The sequence below is a fragment of the Sorex araneus genome, chromosome 1 (genome assembly GCF_027595985.1).
Source record: "Sorex araneus isolate mSorAra2 chromosome 1, mSorAra2.pri, whole genome shotgun sequence".
In the NCBI taxonomy this organism is placed as follows: Eukaryota; Metazoa; Chordata; class Mammalia; order Eulipotyphla; family Soricidae; genus Sorex; species Sorex araneus.
The window spans coordinates 133053369-133066112 of NC_073302.1; positions in this window are offsets into that span (position 1 = coordinate 133053369).

Here is a 12744-nt window from a genome sequence, read left to right on the forward strand (position 1 = left end):
CTCTGCCCTATCTATTCATCTCTCCTTTTATCCTAACCCCTGGAGACCACTAATCTTTTTTTGCTATGCTCATAGTTTTGCCTTTCCAGAGAGTTTGATAAGTCACATCATAAGTATGCAATCTTTTCAGATTGCTTTCTTTGACTTAGTACCATACATCAAAGTTTCCTCCATGTCTTTTCACGGCTTGGTACCTCATTTCTTTTTTCATGTGAATAATATTGCATTGTCAGGATGTACTACCTCTTATTTACAGATCACATACTGAGGAATATCTTGGTTGCTTCCAGATTTTAGCAATGACGAACAAAGCTGCTTTAAACATTTGTATGCAAAAACCTTTCTTTTTAAGACTCCAAATAGTCACAAGTAGAAAAATTTAGTGAAATTTAAAGTCTTTAATGAAAAAAAAAGCCTTTACAAAGACTTCAAATCACCTACTGGTAAGTCATTTCAAATTTTTTAAAGAAACTTGATAAAATTTCACTCTGTAGGATGAAATGTATTTTATATATTTTTTCTAATGATAGGAAACTAGGAAACACTAGGAAAGATTCTGACTTTGAATTTTGATGCCAGAACCCAGCTCAGATATGTTCCTTCATCCTAAGGAAGAAAGTAATTACTCTGAGGATCTTTTCCTATTTTGAAATGGAGGATTGATAATAGCTGAAAGCACTTACTAAGGAAGTACACTGATCAGGTACAGTGTCACTAAAGCTGACCACCCTCCTTATTCACTCAATCATTCACTCATTTATTTCATACATCAGACCTATGAAGTCAGCATTTAAAAATAATTCATTATAAAAATCAGCCTCATAATATTGGTGCAAGGAATATTTTTATCCTCTTCTATGTGAGGATGCTGAGGAGCAGAGAGGTTGAATAAATAGTCTAATTCCACAGCTTGACTTGTGAATTCTTGCTCTGAGTCTCTATTTATGCTGCCTCAGGCATTCCTATGTACTAGGGATAACATAAATTAAATGTTATAATCCATGTAATGTGGTTAGAAAAGCATCAGGCATATAATCAGATCTCAAGAGAGGTTAAACACGATTACAATTATGTGCAAGGCGTGTAAACAATTTTAATAATGGCTATATCTTTTACTCTCCCCTAAAATCTTGTAAGGTAATTATTTTATCAATGAGGAAATTAAAACTAAGAAAAATGAAGAGAATTATTGGGCACATAGCAGAAGTCTGGCCAACTTGGGAATCAAATCTCTCTGGCTTCATACATTTTCACTATATTCCCGAATTTCATAGCAGCTATGGTAGCATTAATAGACATATTTTTCTTGATACCTTTTATTTTTAATTTTTGTGAAAATGAAAGATAAGCTAGAACTTGAGAGTTTGTGAATGGTCCAAGTGTAGTTAAGTAGTATGTTATAACAAGGTATCCTTTTGCTAAGAAATAAACTTGTGTTTAGTCCTTCTGTGTTAGTTATGGAAAAGTTAGTGTTAGTTGTGTTGTTAGTTGTGTTAGTCCTTCTGTGTTAGTTATGGAAAAGTCATGAGGTATACATAATTGCAAGGAGAACTTCTGCATCTAATGCATCAAAATACCAATCTATAGTAGTGTTTTAACTACTTTTTAAACAAAAGATACTTGGAAGACTTGCAAAACAAATGTAGATATTAACCATCAATTTAAGCTAAATTATATATAAATTATTTAGACCATTATTTAATCTCATTTCAGTTTAGAAGCCAAAATCTCATGACATATCCATAGATGGCAAGCAGACAAGTACCTGACTGACTTCAGCTTCAGTAATTGTTATGAAATAAACATATACCCCTCTTTCATTTTCCTTAAAATTATTTATTCAAAACTTCTTTGAAGTTATAATTTTTTTCAGATAAAGAAAGATGCACTATTTTGTTACTTATAAGAACATAAATCAGGAAGTGATATATGTGTATATATATAAACATATCTATATATACATATATATATGTCACTGTCACTGTCATCCCATTGCTCACCGAATTTTGTTCTAGCAGGCACCAATAATGCCAGCAATGTGTCACTTTGTGGGTGGATCTGGAGAGTATTTGCTGAGTCAAGTTAGTCAGAAGGATAGGGGAAGGTAGATACAGGATTATCTCATATATGGTATATGAAGAAACACAGTAAGGGTAAAATAAATGGGCAAAGGTCAAAGAACTTGAGAAATTGTTCTACAGAGCTGAGTTTGCCAAGGAAGTGGAAGGGAAGGGACCTTGAAGGGCAGCTGACTGACTAATGAGGTTATGGTGTTGGAACATTAGATACATGAAACCATATCATGAACAGTATTGTAAATCATGAATAAAAACTTTTAAAGAATAAATGTAGAAGATAACAATACACTTTGACAGGGCTTACCATGGCAGGGGTAATGGATGCTTTACTAGTGGGGAAGAGTAAAATAATACACTTTAAAACTTTGCTTTTGGCTCTGTGATTTAAAAAAATGTGAAGGTTTCATGTGCTGTCACTGTCATCCCATTGCTCATCAATTTGTCGGAGCAGGCACTAGTAACATCTCTCATTGAGAGACTTATTGTTACTATTTTTGGCATATCCAATACACCGCATGAAAGGTGAACACCTAACCGCTGTGCTATCGCTCCAGTATTCCAAACACCATGCACTTGGCCAGAATGCTTGCTCCCCTCCAACATTTTCCCAGTATCCCCCACCCCCACCTCCACTCTTCCTACTGAAGACCAGTTCTCACTTTCTGTTTCCTTTGGGCATTTGATATTCCCTGACCATGTTTCTTTATAGCCCTCAAAGGAGAGAGAACATTCTGTCCACTCCTCTCCTTCAGACACTTAAAAAAAATAATTGAGTAGTACTCCTTTGTATATACTTACTATAGTTGTGGTGTTTCCCCATCCTCAGTCATTTATATCAGGTTTTGGTTCAATGAACATGGGAGTACAAATGCCTTTTCTGAACAGAGTTTTGGAAATCTGGGGGTAGGTACCAGGAAACATAATTACTAGGTCATAGAGGAAAGCTCACTTTCTGGTTTTTATGAGGAGTGTCCATATTGTTGTCCAAGAAAAAGGCTAGACCTGTCAAAATTCCCATCAACAGTGAATGAGGGTCTCTTTTTCTTACACCCATACCAACATTGGGGGTATTATTGTGATGTGCACCAGTCTCAAGGTGTGATATTATACCTCATTATTGTACTGATTTGCATTTCCGTGATGATAAATTAGGCAGAGTATTTTTTCACACTCTTTTCTTTTGCTTTCTCTCTCCTTCCTTCCTTCCTCCCTCCTTTCCTCCCTCTCTCCCTCCCTCTCTTCCTTCCTTCCTTCCTTCCTTCCTCCCTCCCTCCCTCCCACCCTTCCTTCCTTCCTTCCTTCCTTCCTTCCTTCCTTCCTTCCTTCCTTCCTTCCTTCCTTCCTTCCTTCCTTCCTTCCTTCCTTCCTTCCTTCCTTCCTCCCTCCCTCCCACCCTTCCTTCCTTCCTTCCTTCCTTCCTTCCTTCCTTCCTTCCTTCCTTCCTTCCTTCCTTCCTTCCTTCCTTCCTCCCTCCCTCCCACCCTTCCTTCCTTCCTTCCTTCCTTCCTTCCTCCCTCCCTCCCACCCTTCCTTCCTTCCTTCCTTCCTTCCTCCCTCCCTCCCACCCTTCCTTCCTTCCTTTCTTCCTTCCTTCCTTCCTCCCTCCCTCCCTCCCTCCCTCCCTCCCTTCCTTCCTTCCTCCCTCCCTCCCTCCCTCCCTCCCTCCCTCCCTCCCTCCCTCCCTCCCTTCCTCCCTCCCTCCCTCCCTCCCTCCCTCCCTTCCTTCCTTCCTTCCTTCCTTCCTTCCTTCCTTCCTTCCTCCCTCCCTCCCTCCCTCCCTTCCTTCCTTCCTTCCTTCCTTTGTTCCTTCCTTCCTTCGTTCCTTCCTTCCTTCGTTCCTTCCTTCCTTCCTTCCTTCCTTGCTTCCTTCCTGACTGCCTTCCTTCTCTCTCTCTCTCTTTCTTTCTTTCTTTCTTTCTTTCTTTCTTTCTTTCTTTCTTTCTTTCTTTCTTTCTTTCTTTCTTTCTTTCTTTCTTTCTTTCTTTCTTTCTTTCTTTTTCTTGCTTTCTTTTTTTCTCTGCTTTCTCTTTTTTTTTCTCTTGCTTTCTTTCTTAGCTTATTTTTTGTCAGTTTTGTTTGTTCTTTCAAAGTACCTGGTCTTTGATTCGAAATTGTTTTAGATGTCATATTATTTGGAACACATGTTTTAAAAAAAATTTCGGTGTATATATGCATGGAATATACAAGTAGCTATCTGACTAAACTCACACAGTGTAAGATAAAAGATAAACTTAAACCTAAGACCAGATAGTAAAGGAGGAGAGTTAAGTGACTCTCTTTTGGATACACTTTACATTCAGAACTCTAATTGCAGTTGGTGAGCACTTGTTGCATATTGAAGGACTGCAGTAGATCTTGGAAATACCAGCCCTGCTATTTGGCCTCTGGAAAGCTGCAATACAATATGAATAACAGACACTAACAAATAAATTATAAAACATGCTGCTCATCTTGTACTATGGTGAGCACAAAATCCTTGTAGCTAGTAAAAGAAGCGATTGATTTCACTTAAGAGACAAATGTTGACTTCATTAAGTTAAACAGAAATGAAAGCTTAATTTATTAGAGGAATGGGAGATATGATTGCCACTACATAGAAAAAGTATTTTTCCACTTAGAAAAAGTAAACGGTTAACTTATATTAAGGCTCCACAGAGCTCAGAACAAGGATTCACCTTGCAAAAGAGAATATTTGCATAACTCCAGATTTGCCTTAGATTGGATTCTCCGATAATCATTGTGAGAGTCTTGTAGGTGATTCCCTGTGGAATATGGACCAAAGACTGGCTCAGGTTTAGGTTCTTTGATAGAAACATTCCAGTAAAAGGGAGAAATGGGTTCGTTTCCAGTAAATAAATAATGCATTTTAATAGTTGAAAACTAATAAAACCTGTAGAAACAGTATAAAGCTTTAAAACGAATGGGTTTAGTTTTTGAAAATGAAGTCTTCCTGAGATTCCCAGTAGACTTGTAAAATACAAGTACTAGAAAAATGTCAATGTAGGCTGTAAAAAATTAAGTAGCATTGGAAATTATCTATATAATCCTGGTTTGTAGGATTTCCATTTCAGGAAAATGAATACCTATTAGTGTGACTACACTGTGGGTCAATGACATTGCATCATTCTTATAATGGCCCAGTGTTACCTCAAGTTCTCTTATCCACCTAGTTCTTTTGTCCCACATCCCTCTAGCCAGAGGCTTTGGCTGGTGTAACCAGAGGAAATGATGGTTATTGGCTATAGAGAGAGAAAGTGAACTATTCCATTATGTTTCTCATTTTTTTTCCAACAAAAGAATTCCAAGCAAGCTTACACAAAACAGTTAAAGTTCAGGAAAATTATTCATTATCATCCTTATTGGATATGTTCCTCCCACTTTCCATTTCCTATCCTGACCCTTTAAGTCTTATCTTATTGCTACTTGAGTCAAAATCTCCAACATCCGCTACTGCTAAAGCGTTTGACAAACAAAACCACTCTACAGATATACCTCTAAACTGTGAGCATTGGCAGGCTTACAGTTAGGCTATTCCAATGTGGCGATACAGTTTTCATTCTGTTCTTGCTTTGTCTCTTCTAATTCAAACACAGTAACGATGTGTCTTTCCTACTGTAAAAGAATTTCTTTGTTGTACAACAATTTCATTGGCCTTTAAACTTACAATTCTATGTTCTGAAATATTGTCCGAGAATAGATATCTACTTAAAATGAAATTATTTCCAATCTAACTTTAAACAAGAAAGAAAAACCTTTATTCACAAATTGTTACACATCCTATTTCTCTTGTTAGGCTTCAGGTGTAAACTTTGAGGCACAGCTGGTTTATAAGCTTTTCACAAGGGCCTATTGCAGAAAACAGATATTTTCAACAAATTGCCATTAAACAGGGGGTGGATTTTTATTCACTTTGGCACTCTTTTCCTCTTTGGGATTGATTTCTGTTTTGTTCAGGTGCAAATGTCTCTGCACAGATGTCTGGAGCAGTATTCCAAGTCTTGTGTAGAAAATAAAAATATTTTCCTATTCGGTAATAGGAACAAAAGTAAAAAGAGAAAAAAAACCAACAACCAGACTTGCCTTTTTCACTTTCTGACCATGTAAGTAGCAGTTACACACTGTCCCTTCACAGGAATCTGGCCCCAAACAGCACATGTTGAAGGCTGACTGCCAACCCATCTTGTGTAGAAGTAGCATTGGCAGGAGTTGACTTTGGCAAAGGATTTGCTACTTTCCCAGTCTCAGGATACTACACACTTCCTGCTGTATTTGTTCTATTGAAATTGTTGCCTCTCATTCTTGGCTTAGAGACACCTTTTAACCAAGTTAGCATATGAGGAGAATATAAAAAAATATGCAATCACCTTATTGGAATAGTTCCGTTATTCTCTGTTAGGAAGTTCATTAGTTAGGGAACTATCAAATGATCAGTCTGACTTACTGATCCTTAACATCTAACCAACCTGGTAAGTGGTCATACTTGGGTACTATTGCCACGCCTGTTTGTGTGTAGTGCTTACAAATACACAAAGTGAAGACAAATCATGGAGCTTTCATTCAGTGTTTCGTAGCTCTTCATAAAACTAAAGATAAGATGATTACAAAACTATCTAAATATTATATTTCTGTGGAACGTGCAATTATATTGAAGTGTCCTATTTTTTACTAGGTTAATGGTATAGAATTTCAAAAGTTAGATCATAAAAGTCCTTGCAGCCTCCAGGTGGGACTTAAAGCACCTTATTGGCCAATAAACAAGTCTTCTAAACAAGACTGTCAACTGCATAGAGTTATCAATTCGGAAGAACCTAGATTATAAATGTCTGCTAACAGACTCAATTAAGCCGAGCTTTCTATTCATGTTAAGATATCAGCCCAAGAGGAATGGAACCTTGTGTTCCAGACCAGTAGATCTGATGCCCCAAAACAAATGAGTGCCTCTGTCTATCTCCTGGGAAAAGGTAAAATACATCATGAATTCCTGGCACACAAAATTTTGAGATAAAATAATAAGTAATATCTTATTCTTAAGCCTGCTAATTTCTGTGGCCATCAAAATAATTAATATGCATTTGAATTAAACACATAAGTACTGAAAGACATATTTCATTATTTTCATTGAAGCTTTATCTGTAAAAATGAAAATCTCAGAGCAATTAAAGTTTCATTAATAAGAGACTAAAATGTTTAGCAAACCTATAAAAGAAGCATCAATCAGGCTGTTAAAATGATTGAGATTAAATATATGCATTTACATAAATTGTTATTCAAGTGTATGAAGTCAACATTTCAAGTTAAAATGCTATGTAAAGCATAACTTTTCATATACATATTTTGAAATACACATGTATATTTTTGTGTGTGTTTGATATGTTTATAAGACTATTAGTGATTTCAGCATCATGGGAATGAATTTCCCCCTCTTTCTCCCCCAAAACATTGATTTAATGTTTTTGTGTAGAGCGTCTGTAGATAGATAGTTATTACTTTGTTTATATGCTGAGGCAGTACACAGGCATGAAGAAAATTTGGAAATCACCAAAAGATGGGAAAGAAGGGTAGGTAATACAATTGTACTATCTAAAGATATTTTGTTTGCTTGACTTCTCTGCACATTTAATTGTAAGTGAGGTTTAAATGCTACTTTTTACATCTTTTCTATGCTCACCTTTTCCAAATTTAACAGCCGATCATCTAATGTCAAATGATTGTTTTTCTTCCTTCTTCCCAAATTTCACTAGCTAGGCTTTAGATCATTGTTCAATAGTAACAGTGTCTCCCATAAGTTTTGGATTAAATCCCACATTGTTTCCTGGTCCAAGCTTGAAAATCTTCATCATCCTGAGGAAGCATTTTTATTTCTATGTATTAAAAAAGTTATACTAGCTAATGGTTCTTGGATTTTGTTGTAGCTGTTTTGGATAGTCAATTTAAAAAGATTATTTCCTCATTTATCTTGTCTATGTAATAAATTTTATTAATGGTTTTTATAATGATGGATAGTTTGGTTCTCTAACAACCATTTTGTTGCAGTCTGTTTAGGATTTTACATGCCTACAGCCATAAAGAATCGAGTATAATTATTTCTTTTCAGTGTTATCTTTGTCAACTTTTATTATCAGAATAGTTCTTGCATTATAGAATAAATTTGGCAACTTTACTTTTTTCAATCTATGTCTTCAGTAACTTTTTTAGCACATACATTATTTGTGACATAAAAAAAAAGTAAGTCAAGTTGTAAAGATGTCTATGCTTGAAGATTTATTGTTATTGTTATTATTACCTTTTAGTTTTGATTTAAGAAGGTTTTGCTACTTTCAAGTCTTTATTAAATTAGTTTTGCTTACTTACAATTTTGTTTAGAAAACTCTGTCTTATTGAGACTATGAAAATATTACCACCAATTTTTTAAAAATGCACTATAGTAAGGCTTGAGAACTAGTACAGAGATTAAGGTGCTGCCTGGCATTCAGTTGACCTGGGTTTAATCCCTGCATCACATACTTTCTTGCATGTATCACCAGAAGTGGTCCCTGAGAACAGAAATAGGAGACACCCCTATACACTGATAGGTGTAGTCCCCCAACAACACAAAATAAATAATTATATACATCACATATCTATTGAATATTTCCTATTTTTATGTAATTTAACTAGCAAGATATTGCTGAAACAATTGTTTTTAAACATTATAATCTTATATATGATTTTTTATATTTGCTACGTAATATTTGTATGAAACTCCATTATTCTTAAAAATTATTTTTAAAAGTAATTTTTTTCTGTCTGTTGGACAATGATTAGTTTGATATTTCACTTATTTAAAAAGTAACTAAAATACAGTAGGTAAGGTACTTGCCTTGCATATGGCCAACTCAAATTCAATCCTTGGCATTCCATATGGTCCTCTGAATACTGCAAGGAGTAATTTCCAAGTTCAGAGCCAGGAGTAAGACTTAAACACAACTGACTATGGACCAAACACTGAAAGAAACATAAATAAAAAAATGGAAAAGGATTGCAAAAAACAAATTTACCAACTCCCAAAATTGTTACTTTTCTTTATTCCTCATTTCCACTTCTGCTTAGTGTTATCCTAAGGTATTCAACTTGGAAATAAGTTTCAATAAGTTTCTGTTATTATTTCCTTCTTGAAAGGAACAAAAGTTTCAGAGAGTTTTATTAAAGTATTTTTTAAGCACTGAATGGATTATATTCTGAGTTCAAACATATCTAAAAATATATTTCCATTGTACTTATATAGGATTCCAATGTAGCTGAATACAAATAACATTATTATTGACTTTAACACTTTCAAACAATTAATTTTTGTAATTTATACTTATATATAACTATTTTTTGTCATGTGGACTATTAATTGGAAGTTAAATAGGTATTTTCTAACTCTGAAAGTAACCATTGGATATTAAAGAGTATTGAAGTTTCTGTGCCAAATCTTTTCACAACTTTTATATACTTTTTTCTATTTCAAAAGTTTATATAAACAAGATAATACAGAATGCACTATTTTGTGTACAACATCATTCAGAATGTTTTAAAAATTCATCTAGTTTATCTGTTAATTAGTCAATATATTTCCTTTTGAGTAGTATTTCTTTTTTTGAGTATGTCATAACTTCTTCATCTTTCCTCCTCTGGAGAGACACAGAGATTTATGATTTTTCACTACATGACTACTCAGTCAGGGCATTCTTGAACAAGTCTCTATTGTGGATTATATTTTGATTTTTATTTGATTAATTTCCAGGCATGGCACAACAGGAATTCAGTCTAAATTATGCTCTACTTTATTAGGATTTGCCAGGCAAGTCTCCAAAACACTGAACTATCTTGACACCCACCAATAGTACGTGAAAATTTCAGTTGCTCTGCACCATTACCATTTAGTGTGACTTTGTTTGTTTGTATTCCAGTCTGTGGGATTCGGGTATTCTCTTATATGATAAAATTTGCCTTTCCTAAGGTTAGTTAGTTATCTCGGCCAACTTTTCAAAGTCTTATTGCCATTTATTTTAATTAAGCATACCTTCAACTTAATTTTTTGTTCTTAAAGTGTTTTTGAAGTATTAAAATAAAAATAATTATTGTTGTTTATAGAATTGGGCTTGTGAATAGAAATTCTCTATCAGATTGTCTAATATATTGCAAATATTTTTTTTGAAACTATGTCTTTCTTTTGGCTGTTAGGGCGAGGGTTTCCCCAGCAGTGCCTAGGGGATGGAGGCGTCCTACTGACTGAATTTCGGACAAGCAGGCTGGTAGTTCAGTGCTCGGCTTGGAGATGCATGCTGTTTGAGAATTTGGAAATGAAATCAGGTGGGAAACATAGAAAGCAGTGCCTTAACTCCTGCACTACTTTTCAGGCTCCGACAGCTTTTTTTTTTTTTAAGTGAAAAATTTCTTTAACAAATTTCTAGCAAGAGTCCAGCAGTTGTCTCCAGGGTTAAAGCATATATCTGGCGTACACAAGGTCGTGGGGTTGATCCCTCATACTACATGCTCTACCCCCGTAGACTCTGGGTTTTGCACCAATGGGAAAGCAACAACAACAACAACAACAACAACAAACAAATAAGCAAAAACATATGTAAAAATGGTTTGTTAAGCAAGTGTGAATATGGAAGTGTGTCTGTATCTTTCTCTATTTCTGTCTGCCTGTCTGTCTCTCACTCTCTCTTTTACACACACAAATACATACTTAAACTCCCTTGTTCTGGATTTATATCATAGTAGCAGAGTCATGAATCCATATTCATATAATAAAATTTGATGTATTTTTAAAACAAACTTACCATGTCCTTTTTTGTAACACAATTTGACTTTAAATTTTTGTTTCCATGTAGTTATTCTCATATTTTTCTATATTATCTCTTCATAATAGCCCACTTTTGTTTCTTGGCATCAGAGCTAAATTTCCTATAAAATTTCTGGAAGGAATTGAGATAGAAACTACTACTTTGGACCCTTACAGATTGATAAAAGAATCTACCCAACCTTATGTGAGTGAGTCTGCTGTATGAGCACTTGTCTATATCTGAAAATATGAGACTTGAAAATAAGCACTCTCACTTAGTACTAAATTTGTGAATGTACCTCAATACAAACATGAAGGTCATGAAAAAATGCCATACATTTATCTCGTATGCTAAAATAAAAAGTTTACAGTTACAGTAACTAAGTTGTATATAAATGTCTACATAGTTGGAGATAATGCTACTATTAACAGTGTTAAAAGATCAATATGATAGAATCTTTTTTGAGAATTTTATAATAAATATATCCACCTTCTATGTTAACAGAATTTGTCTGATAATTATTTTTTTTTGGGGGGGGTCACACTTGGCTATGCACAGGGGCTACTCCTGGTTCTGAACTTAGGAATTACTCTTGGTGGTGCTCAGCGGACCATATCGGATGCTGGTAATCGAACCCAGGTCAGCCACATGCAAAATAAATGCCCTATCTGCTGTGCTATCGATCCAGCCCTTGTCTGATAATTCTTAATGTACTATCTTCTATGAATCTGTGGGGAATACTTCTAATATTTAATTGGTCCTTTCTTTTTTCAGGTCACAGTTAGCTGTTCTTGCAGGTTACTCCTGACTTTTCTGGGGTCAATTCCTGGCAGTGCTCAGAGAACCATTCAATGATGGGTACCTAGCCTGTGGCTCTGATGTACAAAACATGCACTTCAGTCCATTGAGCTATTGCCTCATTTTTAAGAAAATAACAATGCTGCATATATATATACATATTTATATATGTCAGGATATTATATTGAAATGTTCTACTATACTACAATACTATAGAATATTGCTCTACTCCATTATTTGATATTATAGTATTCTAGAAAGAAATTGCATTATAAATTAGAGTTAATAATTAAGAATCATTTAAGCACTACTATATATTAGAATATTAAATTCAAAATGAAAGTCTATGCTATACAAAATATACTACATAATTATTTGATAATATATTGTTATATATGAGGCTATATATGTACATATATATGCCCAAACTGACTTTCTTTCATAGCTTTATATTATTCTGTAGGATATCTTTCAGAAAATTAGTTTATTAAGTTGTCAAAATTTTTTCTTGTGGTCAGTCCTATAAAACTTATTTAAATAAATTAATAAAATAAATAGACTTAAAAATGTAAAAAAAATTTAGATATTAAGTAACTATACTGAAAGAAGATATAAAATTTACACCTAATAGCCTTTATTTTCTTTCTCATTCTTTGTACATATATTTGATTATTTTAAATCAAATAAAAAATTCTTTGGTTTAATTTTGTTATAATTAGAACTTCCTTTGGAAACATTTTCACTAATAAATTTATCAAGACTATATGTACTGGAAGAGTGGATTGTTATATAACTAGCCAGAGCAAAATCAGAAAAGTATGATAAATTTAAAAATTGTCTCTTTATTTGTCTTTTAAATTTTATTTCTAAAAATCTCTGCAGATAATTATTAATTCACTGATTTTGTTATGTGCTCTCATATTGTTCTTATCTTCATTATAAAGGTAATATGCAATTTTGTCACTGATAATCAAATTAGTTTATTTCTCTGTGGTGTGTAAATCTTAATACAATTCACAGTGAAGAATAGAATTTCATCTGTACTGATGACT